This window comes from Rattus norvegicus, chromosome 5, assembly GCF_021556685.1.
Source record: "Rattus norvegicus strain SHRSP/BbbUtx chromosome 5, alternate assembly SHRSP_T2T, whole genome shotgun sequence".
In the NCBI taxonomy this organism is placed as follows: domain Eukaryota; kingdom Metazoa; phylum Chordata; class Mammalia; order Rodentia; family Muridae; genus Rattus; species Rattus norvegicus.
In genome coordinates this window covers 47,622,921-47,646,060 of record NC_141538.1, presented here as the reverse complement: position 1 = coordinate 47,646,060, position 23,140 = coordinate 47,622,921, and positions in this window count along the sequence as shown.

Genomic DNA, 23,140 nt, shown 5'->3' with positions numbered 1-23,140 from the left:
AATGGGACCTCATAAAATTGCAAAGCTTCTGTAAGGAAAATAATACTATCAATGGGGATTATATTTGTCAAAACTGCAACCCAAAGGTTGGGAAAATATTTTTACCAGACCTACATCTGATAGAGATCTAATATCCAAAATATACAATGTAGAAGTTATACTCCAGGGACCCAAATAACCGTATGAAATGGGGTACAGAGCAAAACAGAATTCTCAACCAAGGAATTACAAATGGCTGAGAAGCACTTAAAGAAATGTTCAGCATCCTTAGTATTCGGAGAAATGCAAATCAAAATGACCCTGAGAATCCAACTTACACCAATCAAAATGGATAATATCAAAAATTCAGGTAACAGCAGATGCTGGAGAAGATGCAGAGAGAGAGGAACACTCCTGGATTGCAGCTGGGACTGCAAGCTAGTAAAAACACCTTGGAATTCAATCTGTTGGTTCCTGAAAAAATTGGAAATAGTTCTACCTAAAGACTTAGCTATATCAGTATTGGACATATAACCAAAAGATTCTCCAACATATAAGAAGAACACATGCTCTACTATGTTTATAGTAGCTTTATTTATAGTAGCCACAAACTAGAAACAACCCAGATGTTTCTCAACAGAAGAATGGATTTAGAAAATATGATACATTTACACAACGGAGTACTACTCAGTTATTAAAAACAATGACTTCATGAAATTCTTAGGCAAATGGATGGAACTAGAAAATATCCTGAGTGAGGTAACCCAGACACAAGGACATATATAATATTTACTCACTGATAAGTGGATATTAGCCCAAATGTTCACAGTGCTCACAATACAGCCCACAGAACATATGGAACTTAGAAAGAAGGAAGTCCAGGGTGTAGAAGCTTCAGTCCTGGATTGACGGGGAGACAGGATGATCCAGGGAGGTAGAAGAAGGGGAACATTGGAGGTAGAGGAGATGGGGAAGTAAGGGGGGAGTATCAGGTACTCAGGGGACCAGAGATAGGTACAGAGGGTTAAGAAATTGAATAAAAATATGTAGCGATGGTGAATAAAGAACTGTGGATAGCCACTGGACAGTCCCAGATACCAGGTAAGCAAGGGGCTCCCAGAACTCATCTGTAATGGTACCACCTACCCATCTCAAAGTTTTTAACCCAGAAGTGTTTCTGTGCAAAGAAAGATAGGGACAAAAAATGGAGCAGAGACTGAAGGAAGTGACATCTGGGGACCACCTCACCTTGTGATGATCCTCTCTGCAGACACCAAACCCTGCCACTCTTGCTGTTGCCAAGAGGAGCTTGCTGACAGGAACATGGTCTGTTCCTTGGGAGGTTTGGCAAGCAAGTGACCAATATAGAGGTGGATGCTTGGTGCCAACTATCAGACTGAGCTCATAGATCCTGGTGGGGTAGCTGGCAGAAGGACTGAAAGAGCAAAGTGGGATTGCAACCCCATAGGAAGATCAACATTGACTGGCAGGATCACCCAGGGCTCTCAGGGACTGGACCACCAATCAAGGAGTATACAGGGAGGGACCCATGGCTCCAGATCATAGGTAGCAGAGAATGGCCTTGTCTGACATCAATGGGAGGCAATGCCCTTGGTCCTGTGGGGGTCTGATGCTCCAGTGTAAGGGGATGCTAGAACATTGGAGTGGAAGACGGTAGGTGGATGGGGGAGCACCCTCACAGAGACAAAGGTCAAAGATGAATGTGAAATAGGGGGAGGTGTTGAGGGCTTACAGGGAAGTGGAGTATAATTTCAAATGTAAGTGACTGGAATGATTAAACAACAACAACAAAAATAATATTAATGATAATAATAAAACTCTCTAAACAGTCCCTTAAATAAAAGAAGATGAACAGTGATAAAAGCATGAAATCAACTTTAAGGGATATATGGAAGGAAGATACTAAGTGTTCCATGCTCAGTTTCTTTTGGTATGAAGCTATGAAGCTTGATGATATAGGTGGGACCAGAACCAGAAATCCGTAGAAGTTTTATAAAACCCAAAACAAATAACAACGAATCGTAAGATTAATTGTACTCATTTTTACCTCTAAATAAAGGAGAAGAACAATAGGCTGCAGGGTACAGGAAGGTTAGTGACGTATTTGAAAAGGAAACAGGTGGGTAGGGTGTAGTTTGGGTTATGTCTTACTATATAATGGAGCACAAGGAAATATACTATTGTTATATTTCATTAAATAGAAGTCATGCTCAAGTATTCCAATACCATTCTTTTTCCTTTAAAATAACGTATAATTGTGAGCAAAAACTAATGTACTTTTTAAATTTTAACTTGCAAGGAAGAGCAAAAATAAAATGACAAGTCTCAACATTTCATATTTTATATTAAAATAATAAATGCACATATAATATTATAGAAGTTTTCTAGATACGGTTATGATTATTATCACTAAGTCATGTTGGGTCTTCAGGTTAATCGGTAAAATATTGGCCACAGTAAGTAGAGACTACATATGACCTTTGTTAGTTATAATGTTGTTTAGCACTATTATTAACTAAATATTTACTTGAACAGAATTTATTGAACACCCATTTATTATTGAAAACATATTCGTTAAATGTATGTATGTAGTTGCATACATGTTCTGATTACAAGTATTAAAATTTGTTTAAACCATTTGTGCAGGGCTAGAAAGAACATAATGCCTAAGAACATATCATGCTCTTGCAGAGGACCAGGTTTCCTTTCCCAGAAATGAATATCTAGTGTTTCATAACCTTTTCTTACTCTGGCTCTGGCAGATCTGACACCTTTGACTGGCAGTAACACTTTCATTCAAAGACAAATATCCACACAAATATCCACACATACATCCACATAACTGAAAGCAAATGAAAAATATATTCGGATACGAATCTTTGTTCTGTTTGATCTACTAACTTCAAATCAAGTTATAATCAGCCAGACTAACTCAAGACACGGCCAGCTCATCTTACAATGAGGCAGATCTGAAGTAATCTTTTTAAAGCTTATTCTGAATTATACGATACGTCAGATTGCTCCTTTAATCACTGCATGTAGTAAGGACTTTGTAACAATAGCTCTGACTTAAATTAAAAGATGATCAATATAATTATACCAACTGTCTTGTTTTTATATTTATCATTCACGTCACTTCACAAGAAATGTTTGTCATTTTGTTTCAAAGTATTTCCAGTGTGAATCATATAATGAGTTGTATTCTTTTTGGATTGATAGTTTCTGCCCACTGGTTAGACTTGCCTGTTACTGCTTTGTGTGAATACAAATTTATTTGAATTGATTTATAGTCTCATGTCTTCCATTCTGCATTTGCTTTGATTTTATTTCTTTTACTTTTCAAAACTCAGCACTCATTATTTTAAGATATTGATTAAATTACATATAGTTACCACAATCTTTGGCCATATATGTTTCATTAGTACCTCTATAAATGTTTTAATGAATAGTGGTGTGTGTGTGTGTGTGTGTGTGTGTGTGTGTGTGTGTTAGGGTTTTTACTGCTGTTACAATGTTCACTGTTCAGTGTACCATCAGAATGACCAAGAAACCTCTTATAAAAACATCATTTAATTGGGGCAGGCTTACAGATTCAGAGGTACAGTCCATTATTTTCAGGGTAAGAGCATGGCAGAGTTCCGACAGGCAAGGTACAGGAGGAATTAAGAGTTCTGCATCTTCATCTGAAGGATGGTAGAAGACTGGCTTATAGGCAGCTAGGACAAGGGTCTTAAAGCTCTAGCCCACAGTGACATGCCCACTCCAACAAGGCCATACCTCCTAATAATGTCACTCCCTGGGTCAAGCATATGAAATCATTATCATGTATATATATATATATATATATATATATATATATATACACATATACACATATACACATACATCCATATACACATATAAACATATACACATATATACATATATACATATCATATATATCACTACACAATACAAAGTTAAAAGTTTGCATTAGGGTTATTTTTGTTGTTTTGAGCTTTATGAAACTGGACAAGTGCAACATATTATCTATAATTAGTGTGTTATAAAGAAAATTTTACTAACCTAAAATTTTCTGTGCCTTGTCTGTTCTTGTGTGACAGTTTTCTCTAAGAATAAGACTGTCTGAGAGAAGGGAAGCTCATTAAGGCTCAGGATTATTATAAGGAGGACCAAAAAGATTGTTCTAGGGGAGCAGAAACACTGTCCTTCAGAGAAACACAACAAGCTCAGTAAATAAACAGTTCAATAGCTTCCAGAAATTCCATAAGTGACTAGATTCATAGGCTCATCCCTCCTTGTGAACATAGAACCAGAAAGGATGCTTAGGAACTCTTCATATGACTTGAGATGCCTGGAAGAAGCAGAAACCAACCAAATTGCCTTGAAGAGACTCAGATCAATTATTTATCCAGAAAAGACAGTTTCTAACCAGTTGACTTTCTTGCAGCCTGTGGAGTGTGGTCCAGGTTTCCAGCTATAGTAAACGAACACCCTTGCTGGAGTGGGTTTTGGTGACATAGCTGACTTTCAGACATTTGTGCTGTTAGCAACCTCTCATCCACATACCTGTAGAGAACTCAAGTAAAATTATTGGTTGAATTTGGTTGTTTGTTTACATCTCTCCAGGAAAAGTATCATCCAGCACCTGCTCAGCCTACTGTTACCCTTAAGTTCTGGAGTCACTAATCTTTTTACTACATAGATTTGCCATTTCTGGAATATCATATACAGAGAGTCAGATTTTTCTCTCTCATTTAATAATGCAAAGTCCACTTTCCCTTTACTTCCTTAAAAGGCTTTTGACATTATCAAGTTGTTTCACATTATGTAATTTTGGCTTACACCACATTTTAGTTATGTGTACACACATTGAATCAAACCTTGACTGCCTTTAAGTTTGAGCAAATACAAACAAAGATGCAATAAGCATCTGTGGACAGGTTTATTTTTTATGGACAGCATTCCACTTCTTTAATTAAATACAAAGGAGTGCGATCTCAAGATTGCATTGTAAAAGCAGGCTAGGGAGCCATTATCGATCTGTTTTCCAAAGTGACTGTAACATGCAAAGTGACCACAAGTGAGAGCTCCTTTAATTAGCATAGGAAAGGACATTTATTAGTATTTGGGCTCAGCTACAAGTGTGATGTCACTGTTTTCTGTTTAAACAATATAAAAACTTCTTTGATAAAGTGTTTATTAAAGCATTTTAAGAATTTTATTAGCCTTGTTATCGATGGAATTAAAGTGTTTGCAAACAGGAGATAGTAAGTAATTTTTCATCAGATTTGTCCTTGCAGTATTACTTCCTATAGTAATTTTCCTCATAATCTTCACATTGACATTTTATAAGACAGACATGCTTGGTTTTAAGATACTTCAACTTACAGTTGCCATTTGTATTGTATAGTAAGTCACCAGAAAAGCCAAGGTCACCTTCTGGTGTATCTGTAGTTTTGTTACAACATTCAGCCTCTGATCATTTAGAAGTTAAAGTTTGGGATTTGTGTAATAAGTACATCTAGATTCTCATTTTTACAAGTACATGTCCAGTTGATACATCTATATCTTCATCGTGTTCTTGTCAGGTTCTTTGACAAAGACAATTTGACTATATGTGTGTAGTTTTGAGATCCCTAGTTATACTTTAACTCCTGTATTTTTCCTTATATAATATCTCATTTGCCTAGAATACTATAACTTTGTAGAATATCTGCAGGTGTTTGTTTGTGTTTTCACTTGGTTCTTCCTTCATATTGAATTTGAGATTTTTACCTCCCTTTACAAACTTCAGAATAAGTGTGTTTATAAAATAATCCTTGGGATGTTTGTAATTCACATTATACTGAGTTTTTTTTAATATATCAGTTTGGGAAAAACAAATAAGTTTATCATAGTCTTCCTGCTTATGAAAACATATCTCCATTTATGTATATATTTTAATCATAGTCATATAATATTCTTTTTTAAACCTTGAATACATTTTGTCAGAATTATGCAATAGTATTTTGAAAAGGGGAGTGCAGCAAATAGAGACTATTTCAGGTTTTTGTACCCAAGCTCTCCCTCTTCATTAGTGTTCATAGTATCATAATTTCTTGAGGATAGTTTTCCTATTCTATACAGCACTTTGCTTAAATTATTAGATTATTGTTAGATATATTGGTTTCATAATAACATGTTCTTAACCATTGAGTAGAGCTTTTTCCCTCCTGTTTTTTTTTTAATTTTAGTATAACTACAGATATTAAAAAAAGAAAAAAAACACTTATCTTTTTTTTTCAGCTTCACCTTCCGTTCTTAGTACCTTGCTTCTATAGATACTTTAAAAATACTATTAATCATTTAAAATATATTAATTTTTTGTTTTAAGTTTTGTAAAATACTGAATTTCTGGTGCAATTTTAGTTAAAGAGTATGCGTTATCTTCATGTATAAAACAGGCAATGGTAAGAATTCTGAGAGATTTTCATAGTATTAAAAAATAGCACTTTTACTTCAAGAAAGGTTGTACAGGTAATATACAGCTTAGTGTCTGAGAGATCTCAGGGGTCCAGGTCAATTGAGACTGCTCATCTTCCCATGGGGTCACCCACCTCCAGTTTTTCCCCATTAAAGCATAGGAATCACCAGCTCCTGTCTGTTGGTTGGGTGCTTGTATCTGCATCTGACTCTTTCAGCTGGTTGTTGGATTTCTCAGAAGGCAGCCATGCTAGGTTTCTGTCTGTAAGCACACCACACACCACAGCATCAGTTAACAGTGTCAGGTCCTCCCCTTGAGCTGGGTCCCAATTTGGGCCTGTCACTGGACCATCTTTCTCTCATGCTCATCTTCATTTTGTCCCTGCAGTTCCTTCAGACAGAAACAATTCTGGGACAAAGCTTTTGACTGTGGGATGGCAACCACATTCAGCCACTTGATGTCCTGTCTCTCCATTGCAGGTGAACTCTACAAATTCCCCCTCCCAACTGTAAAGCACTTTGTTCAAAATCCCTTCCTTTAAGTCCTGAAAGTCTCTCTCCTCCCAAGTCTCTGTACATTCTAGAGGATCCCCTACCTCCTACCTCCTGAGATTGCCTCTTTCTATTAATACTGCTGGCCCTCAACCATTCAGTTCTATTCCCTGCTCTCTAATACCTGATTATGTTCCCCCTTTCCACTCTCTGTCCCCTCTCCTACACGCAGGTCCTTTTGTCCATATACCCCCCCAACCCCCACTGTCCCGTGCTACGTCTCGCCAGCAAGAATGACGCGGGACACAAAGGATCCTTCTGCAGAGAAGCTTTAATGCATCTTGAGAGCAAGAGCATAAGTTTACAATATGGAGACCCCGAGTAAGGGAAAGACCATCTCTTATATAGGAAACTATCCTCGCCTAGGACGTGTCACTCTCTGGCTGGTCGCTGCCAAACATGCCAGATGACGTACCACAGCATATGTGTCCCCCTGAGTGAGGAATTTACCAGGTGCTTGCGTATTGCCCTTTTACTAGGTGCATCCTGCTGGATATCAGCGCCATCAAACAATGGAGAATGTGAGGGTGGCCCTCCACACCCCACCCCACTCCCATATTTTTTTTTCTTTTCCCTCCAAAATATGATTGAGGTAAACTCACTTGTGCCCTAAGGCTTGTTAACTTTCTTGAGAACTCTGGATTGTGTCCTGGGTATTCTATACATTTTTGACTAATATCCATTTATTAGTCATATCCTGTTGGGTCTGAGTTACACTACTCAGGATGTTATATTCTAGTCCCATCCATTTGCCTACAAAACTCATGATGTTCTCAATCTAATAGCTGAGTAGTATTCCAGTTTGTAAATGAACCACAATTTCTGATCCCATTCTTATATTGTAGAACATATGTTATTTCCAGCTTTTGCCTATCACAAATAAGGCCACTATGAACATAGTAGAACGTGAGTCCTTGTGCCATTATGGGGTGTCCTTTTGGTATATGCCCAAAAGTGGTATAGTTCTATTTTGAATTTTCTGAGGAAACTCAAGATTGATTTCCAGAGTGGTAGTATCAGTTTGCAATACCACAAACAATGGAGGAGTGTTCCTCTTTCTTCACACCCTTGCTAACATGTATTGTCATCTGACGTTTTGATCTTATTTATTTTGATTAGTGTCACATGGAATCTCAGGATTATTTTCATATCCCTAATCACTAAGAAGTCTCAATATTTCTTTAAGTGCTTCTCAGCTTTTTGAGATTCCTCTGTTGTGAGTTCTTTATTTAGTTCTATACCCATTTTTTTTATTGGGTTATTTGGATTTTTGGAACTTGGCTTCTTGAATTCTTAATATATTTTAGATATCAGCCCTCTATTGAACAGGGATTTAGTGAAGAATTTTCCAAATCTGTAAGTTGCCAGTTTGTCTTGCTGATTTTGTACTTTGCTGGAGGTCCCACTGAGAACAGGAAAGAGAAGGTTCTCTGATGGGATGTCCCGGGAAGCGGGCCAGCAAAGAATGAGGGATGAATTGGGGTAAGACGGGCTAGAAAAAGCCTCAGTGATTCGGGCTAGCATGAGTAAAACTTGTAAAAGAAAAGTGGGGGGATGACAAGGGAATGGTAAAGTATTTTTGTGTATGTGTTCTGTTAGAGTTATGCTTTAGTCCTTGGACCCTGACTAGAGGTAGTTTATACCCTAGACACGAAAGAGAATGGGCTTGGGATAAACAGTCCTCCTGGACTCTCCACAGATGCTTTGGAGAAAGAGAAAGAAAATGAGGTTAAGCTTTTTCAGAGCTCTTTTAGGGACAGAAGGAAGGTAGGAGACATCCTACCTCTCTGCTGGCTCCTATTGGAGAAATGCTTATTTCTGGTCCTGGGTTCCATAGGTAAGATATCTGGGTCCCTTTGGTGGGACACCATCTAGTTATATCTATTGTCTGTCCTTGGTGCACCAAGCTGTCCATGTCTGTCAGTTTATGTCTGTGATCTTTGTTTCTCATTGCGTAAATGTTTTATGTTTTGTGTTCAGTAAAAACTTTATCTGCCAGTCATTCACACCTTGATTTGGTTTTAACTCATTTCAAAAAAGGAACAAATAAATAAAAAACAGTTTCAATCGGCGTTTGGAGCCCTGCATCTGTAGCTAGAAGCCTAGGTAAGATGGAGAAGCTCCCCAGGGCTGAGCGTCTGCACAAGTCGATCTTAAAGGTGCCAGCAGCTTCTCAGCTTCTATGGTAAAGGAGCTGATGGCTGTTTTTCTTAGAAAAATCCTTGACTGATTATTGGACTTCGCAGGTGACAGGGCCCTTCTCTTAAAATTACAGCTTGAAAAAAGTAAATATGGTGTTTGGTCTAAATATTAAAGATATGTGTAGCCACTTCATTTTTGTTCCAGATTGGTTTTAAATGTATAAATATGTTCTACATGTCTTGGTTATGGACTATTGGATTTTAAGTTATTGGATATGGTTAAAAAATTGTAACATTGGTAAGAGAAAGTTGGCTTAAAACTGGTAATTTGGACAGAGTCATTCTAGACAACATATATAGTATGAGCCAACCCAAAGAGACAGGTCTGAACTGGGATAATATTTTTATGGAATTTTTATCCTAGAAACCAGACTTATAAAAAATTTAGGGAAATGTCTCCTTGTTGAGATATTGAAGGCCACACTATTATGCATTCATATACAGGAATTGGCAGTCAAACTTTATAACATAAGGGATAGACTCGGTGTTTTGGAGAGACTGGATTTTGGAGAGTAGATTGTTTGTTGGAGGTTGAGTTTTACCTTTCAAAGCTGTAGTTGTGCTCTGATGTTGCAAGGAGAACTTAAAGATTGTGGTTAAAGATTGACAGTGTTATATTGGCTAACTCACACTTATTTTAATTAAGAAAAAATCAAACAGATAGAGATTGACATGGAACTTGTGAGAGCATTACAGCCTGTTTGTTTACTCCAACTGCCATTTCAAGATAGATTTAGAGGATTGTTTTTATGCCATTTCTTTACATCCTTTTACATTGTGAAAGGTTTTCATTTAGTAAACTAGCTTATAATTTTAGAGAAGCTATGAAATGTTATCATTAAAAGGTTTTACAAAAGAGTGGCTAATAGCCCTATATTATGTAATTTTGTCACTGCTTCAATATAAGAAGTTAGGACTTTGAATCTTTCTGTGTACATGGAAATTTTTGCTACAAACCTTAACTTTCACAATAACCTTAAAATTTTGGGGAGTAGCTTTTGCTCCAGAAAAGGTTCAATATTCCTTTTCAATATTTGAAATTATTTTTAAAGTTTCTAAAGATATGTTAATTGGCTAAGTATCTCACCTTAAGCTTACAACCTAGGACTTAAGCATTTTATATCCTCAAGGCAGATGCAAATCCTAATTCCTCTAGACAATTAAGTGATGAGGGAGGAATAGCTTTGCAGAAAATAGAGAAAGGTATGTGTCAACAACAGATACATTAATTATATAGATCATGATCCATTGTTGATTGTTTATAGCCACAGTAATAGATTGGCAAAAGGGACCATTAATGTGGACTCACTTTCCTTGTTCAAGTAAAAGTTTTAATACTCTATTATATAGCTGTTGTTGTGTTAATACAGAATTGTAGGATAGATTCATGGAAGTATTTTAGAAAGAAACCTGGTGAAATATACCTTATTCCAAACAGCAATTAAATTGGTTATTACAAAATACTGATATTTGGCCTATTACATATACAAATTTTTGATGCAAAATTTATAATTTTATTCTTTGCGTGCTTTTGTATTTCCTGTAAATTTGTGCATACAGCCCATAAAATATGTGCTTATGAGTGGCTTATGGTTTGCAATTGGTTAAAACTTTTCCTTTTTTAGATAGTGCTAACCCTCAAATTTTTCAATTATTTATGCAATATAACTGATTGGAGGCAAGTTTTCTACATGCAATCAGTGAGTGATGATTTCAGTGTGAATGTCTGACAACTTGCTGTCCTGTCAGAGCTTTGGTTCAGGCAATTGACTGAAAAAAACATAAGAATACACAGCTCTTTGTAAATTGTAATGGAGATGATAGCGTACCCTCAGGGAAAGAGGAAAACTCCATTGAAGACTCACTCTTAATTCCCAGCCTCACCCAGTCAGTTGAGGGATTTCTAAGTAAGGCTGAATCTGGACAATATTTACACGATTTGACACTTCTAATTAATGTTTCAGAGCACTAACTGCTCTTCCAGAAAATGTACTGTTTCTTTATAGGCCATTTAAGAACTCAAACTAGATTGCCTGGATGGACCCCTTAGAAAGGGAGGGCAATGTTACCAGGCAGGTTATAGGACTTACATAGGAAAAATTAGCGAAACAATCTCATTCTTTGTATCACTAGAATAATAATGCTGGAGACAGTAATTTGGTACACAAGTCAAATTATAAATTCAAGTCCTCAGTGTCCTCAATTTCTTCCTGTATCACATAATAGTGTTAATTCTCAAGGACTTATAAGCAGCATTTTAATAAACAAAAAAGGAGGAGTTACATCCCTGTATGCCATACAATTATTTAAATAATGCTCTTTTTATTTTAAATTTTAAAATATGGATGCCAAGGAACTCTTTTGTCTATAGCACCCTATAACTAGGCATACTTCTGCCTAGATGAAATGGAAGAATTCACATATTGGCATATGGCATGATACTGTTCCTGTATTTCATATGGGGAAGAGGACATGTGGGGTTTTTTTTTTGTTTTTTTTTTTTTGTTTGTTTGTTTGCACAGGATGCTGCAGGAGTGTGCCCACTGCCAGAGTGTCTGGTGAGACATGCTGATACTGGGAGCATGAAGATTCTGCTCTCCTGGATCGGCTCCCTGGAGTCATTCCTGTGCCCTTGGAGGAAGATGGAGGATTCCCCCTCATCTTGTGTCATCACAGAGATTTTTGCATTGCTGCACTCATTGTTATGACCACTGTACATCCCATCCCACCACAGCCTGCGCTCCAACCCTCTGTGCACTGCTGCATGCCAGAGGAAAAGACCAGACTCCAGCTGTTACCCCTGTCCCTCCTCATTCTCCCAGCAGCTATAGCCCCTGTAAATGGTGTTGTCATTTCACAGTCTGTGGCTTTGCAGGAATGCCATGTGCATGAAGTTGCTGAGGACCAGGGAACTTTTCCCTGGTTGTGCGGATCATAGGCATAGTTCCATTGCCTGCCAGTTGTTTCGGAGAAGAATGGCTGATCCTCAACTGTCATGGGAAAGACTTTGTCATCTTCACTGCTATTGTAGCAGTCATTGCTGCTGCAGCCACTGTGTCTACAGTCTCTGGAATGGCCCTCCTCCAATCTGATGTTAAGGCAAGCACATTGGGTAAAATTTCAGGAGTAGTCGCTGACAATTGGGAATTCTAAATTTAAATCAAGAGGAACAGCTTGACAATGGCCCTTGGTATTATGACCCTAGGTGTTTTGGCCCTAGGGTATCGCAGTAGTTGGCTTTGTGCTTCTTATCACATGTGCAAACAGCACTCCCAGTACTGGCCAGTGACTAAGCAGGTGTTGCTCCCCTTGGTAGGAGACAATCCTTCTGCCCAAATTGGGCTCAGCCTTCATGAGAAGCAGTTAACCAAAGACAGGCAACTCTTTGGGACCAATCCTTGCCTAAGACAGGAAACTCTGAGATTGGCAGAGTTTTTCCAGAGCTAGGAAAAAGGTAGCCACCTCAAAGTGTCCTAAGACAGGTGCTGCTTAATAAAAAATAAAATAAGGGGACTTGCCAGAGGCTCCTGGGTCCCCTGCAGTGTTTCACACCATTGTCAGACCCTTCTGGGTCCCTTGCAGGGTTTATTCCCTGCTTAGCCCTGCTGATACATGTGGAAGCCTTTTGTTCCTAACAAAGGAACGCCCTGGCCCTGTAGTGACACACCTGGGCATGTACCTGGGTAATGGTCCATTAGTTCCTGCCTTTACTTCTCAGTCTTTGTTCCTGGGATTTAGGCTGGTCTTCGAGGATTTCTCCCCAGTAAATTTGGGGCACATATTTGGTCTTTTGATACTGTAGCCTTAAGCCAGGCTTTCTCATTGTGTATCCTAGATTTTTTTCACTTGGTCAACTTAGGGTATATATTTGGTGAATAAAGCTACGGAATTGACATTCTTTCTCAACACAGATGATCCACATAGGTGTGTGGTTTTTTTTTGTTTTTGTTTTTGTTTTTGTTTTTGTTTTTGTTTTTGTTTTTTTTGGTTCTTTTTTTCGGAGCTGGGGAATGAACCCAGGGCCTTGCGCTTCCTAGGCAAGCGTTCTACAACTGAGCTAAATCCCCAACCCCAGGTGTGTGTTTTTAATACTGCAGGCTTACACCCAGTTCTTGGTGCCTTCCAGTTTCATGAGTTCCCATTTATCAATGCTTGATCTTTTAGCCTGAGCCTTGAAGTTCTCTTTAGGAAATTTCTGCATGTGCCAATGAATTCGAGGTTCTTTCTCACTTTCTCTTCTATTGGATCTAGTATATCTGGTTTTATATTGAGGTACTTGATCTACTTGGATTGAGCTTTGGACAAGGTGAAAAATATGTATCTATTTTCATTTTTCTACATAGTGCAAGTTTGACCAGAACAATTGAAATTGAAGATAATTTCTTCTTTCCATTGTATATTTTTGGCTTCATTGTCAATGATCAAGTGTCCTTAAGTGTGTAGTTTTAATTCTGGGTCTTCAATTCTATTCCATTGATCAACATACCAATATCATGCAGTTTTTCATTACTATTGCTCTGTATTATACCTTGAGGTAAGTGATGATGACTCCCAAAGAATTTCTTTTATTGTTAAGAATTTTTATCACTATTCTGGGTCTTTTGTTTTTCCAGATGAATTTGAGAATTGCTCTTTCTATATCCATGAAGAACTCTGTTGAGATTTTAATGATGATTCCTTGAATCTGTAGATTGCTTTTGGTAAGATGGCTATGTTTATTATGTTAATTCTGTCAATCCATGAGTGTGGCATCTCTCCATTTTCTGAGCTCTTCAATTTCTTTCTTGGGAGACTTGAAATTCTTGTCAGACAGATCTATCACTTCTTTGGTTAGAGGTATCCCAAGATACTTTACATTATCTGTGACTATGTTGAAAGCTGTCATTTTTTCTAATTTCTTTCTCAGCCCATTTATTATTTGTATAAAGGAAGACTACTGATTTATTTGAGCTAATTTTATATCCAGCCATTTTACTAAACTTGGCTATCAAACATAGAAGTTCTCTGGTATAATATTTGGGGTTGCTAATGTATAGTATCATATCATCTGCAAATAGTTACACTTTGACTACTTCTTTGCCAATTTATATCCCCTTAATCCTATATTTGTTGTCTTATTGGTCTAGGTAAATCATCCAATACAATTGTGTTTAGATATGAAGAGAATTGGCATCCTTGTCTTGTCACCAATTTTAGTGGGATTATTTCAAGCATCTCTCCATATAATTTCACATTGGCTGTTGGTTTGCATTAAATCACTTTTATTATGTTTATATTTGGGCCTGATCTCCCCAATATTTATTTATTTATTTATTTATTTATTTATTTATTTATTTATTCATCCATTCATTTATTCATTTTTACACTCCAGACTTCATTGCCCTCCTGGTCTACCCCCTAACTGTTCCACATTCCATAACTACTCCCCACCCCACACCCCAGTCTCCACAAGGATGTCTTTACCCCACTACCCTACCAGCCCTCTAAACTTCCTGGGGCCTCCAGTCTCTTGAGGGGTGGTGTATCTTCTCTAACTGAACTCAGACCCAGTAGTCTTCTGCTGTATATGTCTTGGAGGCCTCATGTCAGTTAGTGTATGCTGCCTGGTTGGTGATCCAATGTCTGATAAATCTCAGGGGTCCAGGATAATTGAGACTGCTGGTTCTTCTACAAGGTTGCCCTCCTCCTCAGTTTCCTCCAGCTTTTCCCTAATTCAACCAGAGGTATCAGCAGCATCTGCTCATTTGCTTGCTGCACATATCTGCATCTGACTCAGCTCCTTGTTGACTCTTTTAGAGGGCAGTCACGATAGGTCCCTTTTATGAATGCCCCATAGACTAAATAATGGTGTCAGGTCTTAGGGCCTCCCCTTGAGCTGGACCAAATCTTCTCCATTTCCATCCCTGAATTTCTTTAAGATATGAAAAATTTGGATCAGAACTTTGACTGTGGGATAGCAACTCCATCCCTTACTTTTTGCCCTGTCTTTCTGTTGGAGGTGGGTTCAATGCTTTCCCTCTGCCCACTGTAGGGCACTCTACCTAGGGTTCCCTCCTTTGAGTCCTGAGAGTCTCTCACTTCCCAGGTCTCTGGTACATTCTAGAGTATCCTCCCAATCTCCTTCCTCCCACCATCACCTCTTTCCATACTTTCTGCTTGCCCCCAAGTCTTCAGTCCTTTCCCTCTACCCAATACCAGATCATGTTCCCCTTTTCCCCCCATCCTCTTTCCCTCCTCTGTACCTCCTTCCTTCCCACCCCCTTGTAGTTGCTTTCTACTCCCTCCCAAGTGGGACTGAGGCATCCTCAACTGGACCCTTCAGCTTGTTGACTTTTGGTGTTTTGTGTACTCTATCTTGGGTATTCGTACTTTCTTTTTCTTTTTTGGCTGATATTCACTTATTAGTGAAAATATACCATACATATTAACTCACTCAAGATGATATTTTCTAGTTCCATCCATTTGCCTGCAAAATTCAGGATGTCCTCTTTTTTAATAGCTGAGTAGTATAGTATTTTCTATATCCATTCTTCTGTCATGGGACATCTAGGCTGTTTCCAGCTTCTGGCTATCACAAATAAGATTGCTATGAAAATAGTAGAACATGTGCCACTGTGGCATGCAAGAGCATCTTTTGGGTTTATTTCCAAGAGTGGAATTTCTGGGTTTTTAGGTATCTCTATTTTCAATCTTCTGAGGAACCTCCAGATTAATTTCCAGAGTGGTTGTACCAGTTTGCAAGCTTACCAGCAATGGAGGAGTGTTCCTCTTTCTCTACATTCTTGCTAACATGTGTAGTCATCTGAGGTTTTGATATTAGCCATTCTGACTGGTATAAGTTAGAGTTTCAGGGTCATTTTGATTTGCATTTCTCTGATCACTAAGGACTTTGACCATTTCTTTAGGTGTTACTCTGCCATTCAAGATTCCTCTGTTGTGAATTCTTAATTTAGTTTTATATTCCAGTTTTTGAAATGGTTGTTTGGCTTTTTTGGTGGTCATCTTCTTGAGTTCTTTATATATTTTGCACTTGATCTTAGCCAAAAGGCCGAGAAGCGATATATATATTTTGGATGTTAACCCTCTATTGGATCTGGGGTTAGTGAAGAATTTTTCCAAATCTGTAGGATGACAATTTGTCTTACTATGTCCTTTGCTTTATAAAACCTTTCCAGTTTCATGAGGTCCCATTTATCAATTCTTGGTTTTAGAGAATGAGCCATTGGAGTTCTGTTTAGGAAATTTCCCCGTGTGCCAGTGAGTTCAAGGATCTTTCACACTTTCTCTTCAATTAGATTTAGTGTATCTGGTTTTAGGTTAAAATTTTTGTTGCACTTGGACTTTAGCTTTGTGCATGGTGACAAATATGGATCTATTTTTATACTTTTAAAATAAAGGGGTATTTTACTTTTCAAATGATTTTTCTGCATCTAATGAGATGATTATGTGATTTTTTTTCTTTGAGTTTGTTTCTATATTGAATTTTGTTAATGGATTTTTGTATATTGGACCTACCTTGCATTCCTGGCATGAAGCCTACTTGATCATGGTAGATGATTTTGATGTGTTCTTAGATTCAGTTTGTAAGAGTTTTGTTGAGTATTCTGCATCAAAAAATTTAAATTTTAATGAAGTTCACCTTTTTTTATTGGGTCCTTATGTGGTTTAGATTTCACAGTAGTTGTGGCTCCATAAAATTAATTAGGTATTGTTTCTTTTGTTTTGTGGAATGGTTTTCAGAAGGCTGGGATTAGGTCTTCTTCGAAGGTCTGTTAGAATTCTGCATTAAAGTAATCTGGCCTTCGATTTTCTTTGGTTGGGACATTTTAATGATTTCTATTTCCTTATGGGACATGGGCCTGTTTACTTAGTTCACCTACACTTGATTTAATTTTGGTACATGGTATCTGTCTATAACATCATCCATTTCATCTAGGTTTTACAGTTTTGTTCATTATAGGTTTTTGCAGTAAGATCTGTTGATTTTTGAATTTCTTCCCCTTCTGTTGTTATGTCTCCATTTTTATTTCTTTTTCATTTCTGGTTTTGTTGATTTGAAAACTGTCTCTGGGCCCTTTAGCTAGTTTGGCTAGCAGTTTATCTATCTAGCTTGCTGATTTTCTCAAAAACTAGCTTTTGTATTTGTTGATTCTTTGTATAGTTTACTTTATATCTCTGATTAATTTCAGTCCTGAGTTTAACTCTTTGCTGCTGTCTAGTCCTCTTAGGTGTGTTTACTTCTTTTTTTTCTAGAGTTCTCAGATATGCTGTTAAGTTGCAAGTATAGGATCTCTCCAGTTGTTTTTACCAGGGTACTTAGTGCTATGAATTTTCCTCTTAGCACTGCTTTCATTGTTTCCCATAAGTTTGGATATGCTGTGTCTTTATTTTCATTGAATTCCAGGAAGTCTTCAATTTCTTTCCGCATTTATTCTCTGACCAAGTTGTCATTGAGTAGGTAATTATTCAATTTCCATAGGTATGTGGCTATTCTCTTGTTTTTGTTGTTATATAAGAATCAGTCTTAGTCTATAGGTGATCTGATATGATTTATGGGATTATTTCAGTCTTGTATTGGTTGAAGCTTGTTTTGTGACTGACTATATGGTCACTTTTGGAGAAGGTACCATGAAGAACTGAGAAGAAGGTAAATCATTTTATTTTAGGGTGAAATATTCTGTAGATGTCTGTTAAATCCATTTGATTCATAATCTCTATCATTTTAACTGTCCTGTGTATTAGTGAGTGTTATTGTGTGATGTTCAATGTGTGTTTTGAGCTTTAGTGGAATTTCTTTTATGAATATCCTTGCATTTGGGACATAGGTATTCAGAACTGAGACTTTCTTTTGGTGAATCTTTCCTTTGATGAATATGAAGTGTTCTTCCTCATCTTGCTTTATAACTTTTGATTGATTAGATGTTTTACTGAATATTAGGATGGCTACTCCAGATTGGGTTTTGGGACCATTTGCTTCAGAGACTTTTTTTCAGAATTTTACTCTGAGGTAGTGTCTGTCTTTCTTACTGAGGTGTGTTTCTTGTATGCAACAAAAGGCTGGTTCCTGTTAGCATATCCAGTCTGTTAGCTTATATCTTTTTATAGGGCAATTGAGTCTGTTGATCTGAGAGATATTAAAAACTGATGATTGTTACTTTCTGTAATGTTTGTTGTTGTAGTGGCATTTTGTGCATCTGATATGTCTCCTTTTAGCTTTTTTGTGATATGATTAATATCTGTTTTTTTTGTTTTTTTATAGATACCTTCCTTGTGTTGGAGTTTTCTTTTTATAATCATCTGTAGGGCTGGGTTGATTGATAGACATTGTTTGAATTTGGTTTTGTCCTACGATATTTTGGTTTCTCCATCTATGTTGATTGAGAGTTTTGCTGGATATAGTAGCATGGGCTGGCATTTGTGTTTTCTTAGGGTCTTTATGACCTCTGTTCAGGTACTTTTGGCTTTCAATGTCTATGTTGAAAAGTCTCATACAATTCTGATAGATCTGCATTTATATGTGTGACCTTTTTCCTTCTTTCATTGTTTTTTGCATTTAGTGTTTTATTATTATTTATTTATTATTTGTTACTATTATTATTTATTATTATTAATTTATTTATTATTATTATGTAATGAGAGGATTTTCTTTTCTGGTTCAATCTATTTGGTATTCTATAGGCTTCTTGTGCCTTTCTGGTCATCTCTTTCTTTAGGTTAGAGCAGTTTTATTCTATGATTTTGTTGAAGGTATTTTCAGGTCCTTTGTACTGGGAATCTCTCTTCTATTCCTATTATGCTTAGATTTGGTCTTTTCATTAAGTCCTGGATTTCCTGGATGTTTTGGGTTAGGATTTTTTTTTTTATGTTTTGAATTGTTTTTGACAGTTGTGCCAGTATCTTCCATGGTATCTTGTATACCTGAGATTCTCTTTTCTATCTTTTGTATTCTGTTGATGATGCTTACATCAGTAATTCCTGACCTCTTTCCTAGGTTTTTAATTTCAAGGGTTGCCTCCATTTGTGTTTCTTTTATTGTTTTTATTTCTACTTTTAGGTTTTGGACTGCATTTTTCATTTCCTTCACTTGTTTGTTAGTGTTTTCCTCTATTTCTTTAAGGGATTTATTTCTATTCTCTTTAAGGGCTTCTACCTGTTTATCTATGTTTTCCTGCATTTCTTTCAGTGAGTTACTTATATCCTCTTTAAAGAACTCTATTGTCTTAATGAGATAGGATTTTAGGTAAGCTTCCTGATTTTCAGGTGTGTTGGTGTATTCAGGTTTTGCTCTCGTGGGAGACCTGGGTTCTGATGGTGCCAAAGTATATTGGCTTCTGTTGCTTATGGTTTGTGCTTGGCCCTTGACATCTGGTAATCCCTGGTGTTAGCTGGTTTGGATGTCTCTGTTTGTTATCTGCCTCTTGTGTCCTAGGGTGGCTGCCAGTCTCCTCGTAGTCCTGTGGCCCTGGCTGTAGCAGACCTACTGTAAGATCTTTAGGCTGTAGTGTCTTCAGAGGTATAGACAAGGAGCTGATTTATTGTCCTGGTTGCAGCAGATCTCCTGGGAAGGCTTTATGCTACTGGGTCTTCAGAGGAGCAGTGGATCTGTTGCCATACATGTAGCTGTTCTCTTGGGAGACCTTCATGCTGTGGGGTCTGTGGCCCTGTGTGCATCAGAAGAGCTGCCTTGCATGCAGAGGATCCTGGAGGCCTTGAGACTGTGGTGTCTTCAGAGGAGCAGCCAAGCCTGTATTTTTGTTATATTTTTTTCCTCTTTCCATCTCCTTCCAGATCCTTCACTAAATACTCAACTTTATGTTGTTGCTCCAAAAGAAATAGAAAAAGCTGGGCATTACATAGTGTGTTTGATGTTGGTCAATTACTCCTAAGCATGAAGCTGCCTTGGACTGTAGTAGATATACCCAGGTTCACGCCATTAAAAAAAAAAAAAAACTAAAACAAAAAACAAACAAAAAAAAACAAACAAAAAAAACTAATACTTTTATCTGCCAAAAGGCATAAATTGCAAAGAGCTTCTTTGTCTGGGGTGGGTTTTTGTGTCCTCTCCCCCTTCTCTGTCCTGGGAATTTTTTTCATGCTTGTGCATATACAGGTCTTGTGCATGCTGTTACAGTCTCTGTGAGTTCATATCCATACAGGCTATTGTATGAACTTTTGATTTAAGCATGTTAGTTTTCTCCCCAATACTATATCCCTTGCTGTATTCAGGGTGACATTTGCCTCGAGTAGCGTAATGTTTATAAGTTGTACACCAATAAAGGTAGACACTATTTCCTTATAAAGAGAAATAAAACTTGTATTATTTTGTATACCAGAGAAAAGATCTGTAAGTTTTACAAAATGCCATAAAAATTTTATTAAATTATCTAGATTTAAAAGAAGTACATGCTAATAGGAGCCTGATATATCTGTCTCCTGAGAGGCTCCACCAGAGCATGACAAATACAGAGGCAAATGCTCACAGCCAAACATTGAGCTGAGAATGGGGTCCCCATTGGAGAAGTTATAAAAAGGAATGAAGGAAATGGAGGAGTTTGCAATCCCATCAAAACAACAACACCAATTAACCAGAGCTCCCAGGGACTAAACCATCATCTGTCTGCTCACATGGACAGACCTATAGTTCTAGCTCCATATGTAGCAGAGGATGACCTTGTTGGGCAACAATGGGAGGAGAAGCCCTTAGTCCTGCCAAGGCTGGACCACTCTAGTGTAGGGGAATGTCAGGGCAGGGAGGCAGGAAGGGGTGTGTGGATGGGTGGAGGAACACCCTCATAGAATCAGGGGGAGGGGGATTGGATAGGGGGTTTATGGATGGGAAACCAGGAAAGGAGATAACATTTGAAATGTGAATTTAAAAGATCCAAGAAAAAATGTTAAAAAAAGACACTCACCACCACCCCCTCCAAAAAATAAGTGAAATTAAGGTATTACGAATGGGCCTTCTGAAATGATCATGTTAAATTTAGAATGACTGATACCCATGTCTTCTATAACTGATCTCTGTTGACTGTAGTTAAGGGATCGAGCAGTCACAGGAATTCACACCTGAAGCTCATTGTTCCTTGGCTGTCATAGGAAGTGTTTATGGATGCCATTAAACTTGTTCCCGGTGGTTTTAGCTCATCTCTTGAGCTTTGTGCCCCATACATTACATGACACTTTTTAGTGTTCTCTCTCTGCACTAGTACCAAAATTGCTGCTGTAACACTTAGTGTTACAAAAGAAAAAGTCACAAGGGTGTAAAAGACCATAGTATCTCTGTTTATCCCTGTTTTGAGGACAGAATGTGGTTTCTAGAAAATTTCACAACAGCTATACTTAAATCTCATAAATGAGCCAAGGTCGTGCTGAACTTATCCTGGACTGCAAAAGAAATTATGATGAAAAGATTTTGGCTACATACATTTGTATCAAACATGAAATTGTGTATCTTCTGGTAAAGGAAAAAGGGGAAGTAAATATTGGGAAACCAGTCTATAGGTCCTTACAAAAGTGTTTCTTGGATTAGTTGTAGATGTTAATAAAACAGTGCCTCTTCTACAGAATTCTGTCCCATGTAAAGCCAAGGTAATTTCCTAGTTATTCCATGGTGAAAGGATGGAGGCTAAACCTTAGTCTTAGTAAGCATGATTTCAGGCACAATTAAACACAAGCATAATTTTAGATATTAATAAACAAGTGTTTTTTATCTTGAACTTTATGCCTAACAGAAGGAAAAAGGACATTTATAAAATTACTTTGAGGTTTATTTCACATAATTGTATTTTCTCCCAGCTGATGTATTAGTATTATTATTTCAAAGGCAATTTTTCATGGAGGAAGAAAAGAACCAACTTAGCTATGTGACCACGGTCTCAACAATATGTATATCAGTACAGATCACAGTGGTTATGCTAACATATCTAAAACTCTTTTTAAAAACCTAAAAATATTCATGTATGTTTAAGGGGTTGGAGTCAGATTTATGTTTCACAGGTCACATACACTCCAGATAGGACCATCAATCAACAGTTTATTTCCCCACCTGCCTCTTCTACCTATCCCTGAGAACTGAACCTCTTCTCTCTCTCTCTCTCTCTCTCTCTCTCTCTCCCCACCCCACCCCCGTTGCCCCCTCCTTCTGGCCCTCATTCTCTCTCTTCTTGGGACTCTACTCCCCCAACTACCAGGACCAATGACTTGGAAGTTTTGAATGTTTACCACAGTGTAAAAAGTTTGTCCTTAACTCCTTAACATTATCTTCTGTCCCTAATTTATATCTGTTCCAGTAGATTTCTAGTAAATTAAAGGTTGCAAACAGTTTCAAATGAACCTGCCCTCCCTGCTTCTGACTAATCTCTGAGCCAAATTATCCTAGATTTTAAAGCTGCTACCACAGGTGGTCCAGCCTCTCAAAGTTTTCCAAAGAGGCCTGCATTTCCTTAGTTCCAGATGATCCCACAGAGCCTGTAAGAGTTAGGGTAAGGGTTTAAAGAGCCTACAGGGATAATAAGTCCTCAAGAATACCAACAGAGTCAACTAAGCCATACCCCTGGGAGCTCACAGAGACTAAACCATCAACCATAGAGCTAGTCCCAGTGGGAGAGGAAGCAACTAATCCTGGAGAGATTTGATGACCCAGGGAAGAGAGATGTATGGTGGGGGAGAGGGGAGATCACCCTCTCAGAGGCAATGGGAAGGGGAGTTAGGGTGAAGAACTCTGGGAGGGGGTCATGAAGGGGAATAACATGGAATATAAATAAATATAACAATGAGTTAAAAAGAGAAAAAAGAAAAGGGAGTGGTTACCAAAGTTAAATCTGTTTCATAGCAACATTATGAAGGTCTCTGGGGACATTTCAGAAAGGAAACCAAAACTGACTCTTTGAGAGTCACAATTTTGCAATAAGGGGCTGAGGACC